Here is a 5607-nt window from a genome sequence, read left to right on the forward strand (position 1 = left end):
TCTCTCTCTCTCTCTCTCTCTCTCTCTCTCTCTCTCTCTCTCCCCTTCCTCCCTTCCTTTCTTTCTATCTTTCTTTTTCTTTTTTCTTGGATATTTTATTTATTTACATTTCAAATGACGATATCCCCTTTCCCGGTTTCCCCTCCACAACCCCCCTATCCCATCCCACCATCCTGCTTGATGAGGGTGCGCCCCCACCTTCCCACCCACTTCTGCTTCACTGCCCTGGCATTCCCCTACACTGGGGAATAAAGCCTTCAGAGGACCTCTCCTCTCACTGATGCCCAACAAGGCCATCCTCTGCTACATATGCAGCTAGAGCCATGGGTCCCTCCACATATACTCTTTGGTGGATTAGTCCCTGGGAGCTCTGGAGGTGGGGGGGAGGGGGGTCTGGCTGGTTGATTTTGTTGTTCTTCCTATGGGGTTGCAAACCCCTTCAATTCCTTCAGTCATTTCCCTAACTCCTCTATTAGGGTACTTGTGCTCAGTCCTATGGTTGGCTGCAAGCATCCTAACTTGTATTTATCAGTCTCTTGCAGAGCCTCTCAAGAGACAACTGTATCAGGCTCCTGTCAGCAAGCACTTTTTGGCATCAGCAATAGTGTCTAGGTTTGGTGTCTGTATATGGGATGGATCCCCCAGGTGGGGTAGTCTATGAATGGCCTTTCTTTCAGTCTCTGATCCACATTTTGTCCCTGTATTTCATTTAAACAGGAGAAATTCTTACTTATTATTAGATATTTTCTTCATTTACATTTCCTGTGCTATCCAGAAAGTCCCCTATAACCTGCCCCCCCACCTGCTCCCCAACCCACCCACTCCCACTTCCTGGCCCTGGCATTCCCCTGTACTGGGGCATATGATCTTCCCAAGACCAAGGGCCTCTCCTTCCATTGATGGTCGACTAGGCCATCCTCTTCTACATATGTAACTAGAGACACAGCTCTGGGGGGGAGGGGGGCAGGTACTGGTTAGTTTGTATTATTGTTCCTCCTATAGGGTTGCAGACCCCTTTAGCTCCTTGAATACTTTCTCTAGCTCCTTCATTGGGGGCTCTGTGTTCCATCCAATAGCTGACTGTGAACATCCACTTCTGTATTTGTAAGGCACTGGCATGGCCTCACAAGAGATAACTATATCAGGGTCCTGTCAGCAAAATCTTTCTGGCATATGCAGTAGTGTCTGGGTTTGGTGGTTGTTTATGCCAGGGTAGGGCAGTCTCTGGATGGTCCTTGCTTCCGTCTCAGCTCCGAATTTTGTCTCTAAACAGGAGAAATTCTGGGTTAAAATTTGAAGATGAGTTGGTGGCCCCATCGCTCAACTGGAGGACATGCCTAACCTCTGGATATAGTCTCTACAGGTTCTCCTTCCCCTTTGTTGGGTATTTCAGCTAATGTCATCCCTGTTGGGTCCTGGGAGCCTCTTGTTTTTCTGGAATCTGGGACTTTCTGTTGGCTACTCCCAGTTCCCCATCCCCCATTGCTCTGTTCAATTTTCTGACCCTCTGTCTATCATCCCTGTTTCCTCCCATACCTAATCCTGCCCTGCCTCCTTTTTTTCTCTTCCCCCTCCTCTCTTCCTGTCAAGTTCCTCTCACCCTCAACCTCCTGTGATTATTTTGTTCCCCTTTCTAAGAAGGACTGAAACATCCTCACTTTGGTCTTCCTTCTTGAGCTTCATATGGTCTGTGAGTTATACCATGTGTATACTGAGCTTTTTGCCTAATATCCACTTATCAGTGAGTACATATCATGTGTGTTCTTTTGTGACTAGGTCACCTTACTCAGGGTGATATTTTCTAGTTCCATCCATTTGCCTGTGAATTCCATGAAGTTATTGTTTTTAATGGCTGAGTAAATGTACATTTTCTGTGACCATTCCTCTGTTGAGGGATCTGGGTTGTTTCCACCTTCTGGTTATTATAAACATGGCTGCTATGAACATAGTGGAGAATGTGTTCTTATTACATGTTGGAGCATCTTCTGGGTATATGCCCAGGAGTGGTATAGCTGGGTCCTCAGGTAGTACTAGGTCCAATTTTCTGAGGAATCATCAGACTGATTTCCAGAGTGTTTTTACCAGCTTGCAATCCCACCAGCAATGGAGGAGCATTCCTCTTTCTCCACATCCTCACCAGCATCTGCTGTCACCTGAGTTTTTTTTTATCTTAGCCATTCTAACTGGTGAGAGGTGCAATCTCAGGGTCATTTTAATTTGCACTTCCCTGATAATTAAGAATATTAAACATTTCTTCTGGTGCTTCTCAGCCATTCAAGATTCCTCAATTGAGAATTCTTTGTTTAGCTCTGTACCCCATTTTTAAATAGTTATTTGGTTTTCTGAAGTCTTACTTCTTGAGTTCTTTGTATATATTGGATATTAGCCCTCTATCAGATGTAGGATTGGTAAAGATCTTTTCCCAATCTGTCTTTCTTAACTTGGCTGGCACTAGTCCTTTTCTCTCTTTCAGTGTTAACACATCTCTTCTGGGACAGATGAGAGCATATGTCACAAGCCCACCTGGTCATAACATTCCATTCTCCAGACTCTGTTAGGGATTGAGCATGTGGCCCAATTGAGAATCCTTCTCTGGAACTGGTGAAGGGAGAGATAGGACTTGCTGCAAAGATCCTCAAAGCAGACAGTGCAAGCCTATCGCTGTGAGCAACCTACTTCTCTGGCAGCATGGAAGATGGAAGAATATGATTTCATACACAGAGGAATCTGAGCCGAGACTAGAAGAGGGAATTGTGAAAGACCCAATGAGGTAACTTCTATCTAGGCCCAAAGACAAACCTATCCAGGAACCTCATTCATTCTTATCCTCATTTTCCCTCTCTTTCCCTCTCTCCTTCTTTCCTTTCCTCCATCCCTCTCTCCCTTCTTTCATTTTCTGACAGCCCATTCTTGTTTAATGGGAAAAAACAAAAACAAAAACAAAAAACCCAAAACACTGCAACAATAGCAACAGACATTTCTTCCAATCCAGAAAGCTCTGAGTTTCTACCTTGGGAGGTGGTCTGTACACACCTAAACCATAGCGTGGCCTTGTTCATAAGGCTATTTGCCTGCTCCTGAGGCTTCATGTTCTCCTGCTGCATCTTCTTCTCTTCAGATGCAAACACAACTTCCACCAAGTCTGTGGAGTCAATGTAGTTGGCCTTAATGGAGATCACAAAGTGTCCTCCATTCCAAAGGAAGGTGCGGTATTCAGGGCCACAATCTGGGTTTGGTCTGGCTAGGCTACATCGACCAAGATCGCACTCCCCATTGCAATAAACATGTGGAATTCGTGTGGGTGCTGAGCTTCTTTAATCACAGGAACAATGTCTTCTTCTTGGCCAAATTGATGACGTCCCAGCTGAAGTAGTAGGATGCACTCAACCAGACCATCCCAGCCAATATCAGAGACATGGGAGACTGTGGTACCTGAGGCTGCCCCAGGGTAGAGCAACTTGGCTTGGTGTGAATCTGGTCTATGCTGCCCAGGATTACTGCTGCCAGGTTGGAGCCAAAGAGGTTCTAGGCTTGGTACTCAATTTTTTCATCTCCTTCTGAACTAGAGACTTTCTTTTCTCCATACACAGATTCTCCAGGAGACATATTCTTTCTGACAAGGGATATTCTTTCTGCGAAGAATAAAATATCTTCATGCAAATGAGGTTCCATCATCACTGTTCTTTCCTAACTGGCTTTCTTTTTTGCCTCCCCAGCTGTCACATCAACCCCGATTGCCCCCAGCTTGGAAGTCTCCACCTCGGTTACCTCCTCCTTCACCTCCTTGGCCCCTGAGCCCACCACCTCCACCTCAACTTCAACCTCAACCTCCACCAAAACCTCCTCATCCACTGCCAAAACCTTCTCTGCCACCAAAGTCTCTATTTCTGGTTTTCTACACTTATAGTAGTAATACCCATTTACTGAGGAAGAAATTTGGAAAGTATAGATAAGTATAAAGTAAAAGGAGAATCATCAATAGATTCTCTTATTTATTTTTAGAAACAGGTTAGCATTTAGAGTTCTTCAGAACTTTAAATACTAATAATCGTCATAATAGATTTATTTCACATATCTATAATTATAATAACTATTCTACATGGTTCTGATTTTAATGAATATTCAAGTTTGTATGGTGGTGTTTATTTATTTACTTTCAAGACAGGGTTTCTCTATATAGTCCTGGCTGTCCTGGAACTCACTCTATAGACCAGGCTGGCCTCGAACACATATATCCACCTAACTCTGCTTTCTTAGTACTAGGATTAAAGGTGTGCAACACCACCACTTGGCTATATGGTGGATTTTTAAATTAATGTATTTATTCACTTTATATCCCAATATCAGCACCCCCTCTCCTCCCAGTACCCCCTCACACATATCCTACCCCTATCACCCCCTTTCCTTGAAGGAAAATGGAGACCCCACTGTGTTCCCCCTCAGGATGGTGGATTTTTAACATTAGAATTTTTNCATGTTCTTAAACCACCTATAAAGTAATTTTTTAATTTCATTTTCTAGTTAGGTGACTTTGAAATATTAAAGCCATGTTGTTTGAAAGGAGAGAAGGTTGCCACTTCCCCTGACACACACGTGTGTGTGTGTGTACATATGTACATATGTATCCATATATATGTATATATGTATGCATATATATGTGTGCATTTAATTTGTGTGTGTAAAATAAAAGAACACAAGATACAATTGATAGCTGTTTTTTGTTTTGGTCTGGTTTTTTTTTTCAATTTTTATTAGATATTTTCTTCATTTACATTTCAAGTGCTATCCCAAAAATCCCCTCTACCCTCCCCCAACCCTGTTCCTTTACTCACCCACTCCCACTTCTTGGCCCTCGAGTTCCCCTGTACTGGGGTATATAAAGTTTGCAAGACCAAGGGGCCTCTCTTCCCAATGATGGCCAACTAGGCCATTTTTTGCTATATAGGCAGCTAGAGACACAGCTCTGGGGGTACTGGTTAGTTCATATTGTTGTTCCACCTATAGGGTTGCAGACCCCTTCAGCTCCTTGGGTACTTTCTCTAGCTTCTCCATTGGGGGCCCTGTGTTCCATCCAGTAGATGACTATGAGCATTCACTTCTGTATTTGTAAGGCACTGGCATAGTCTCACCATAGACAGCTATATCAGGGTCCTTTCAGCAAAATCTTTCTGGCATATGCAATAGTGTCTGCATTTGGTGACTGATTATGGGTGATTATTGGTGCCCCAGATGGGGCAGACTCTGGATGGTCCTTCCTTCTGTCTCAGCTCCAAACTTTGTCTCTGTAACTCCTTCCATGGGTATGTTGTTCCCCATTCTAAGAAAAAAACGAAGTGTCCACGCTTTGGTCTTCCTTCCTCTTGATTTTCTTGTGTTTTGCAAATTGTATCTTGGATATTCTAAGTTTCAGGGCTCATATCCACTTATCAGTGAGTGCATATCAAGTGAGTTCTTTTGTAATTGGGTCACCTCACTCAGGATGATATCCTCCAGATGTATCAATTTGTCTAAGAATTTCATGAATTCATTGTTTTTAATTGCTGAGTAGTACTCCATTGTGTAAATGTACCATATTTTCTGTATCCATTCCTCTGTTGAGGGACATCT

General features: G+C 43.4%; 2 pseudogenes; one reads left to right on the plus strand and one right to left on the minus strand.

The window, feature by feature from the left end:
* Nucleotides 1–2914: 2914 nt before the first annotated feature.
* LOC110304190 lies at nucleotides 2915–4380 on the minus strand (annotated as a pseudogene).
* A 167-nt stretch (nucleotides 4381–4547) lies between these two features.
* On the plus strand, nucleotides 4548–4659 carry LOC115032717 (annotated as a pseudogene).
* The last annotated feature ends 948 nt before the right edge of the window (nucleotides 4660–5607 follow it).

The sequence above is a fragment of the Mus caroli genome, chromosome 11 (genome assembly GCF_900094665.2).
Source record: "Mus caroli chromosome 11, CAROLI_EIJ_v1.1, whole genome shotgun sequence".
NCBI lineage: Eukaryota > Metazoa > Chordata > Mammalia > Rodentia > Muridae > Mus > Mus caroli.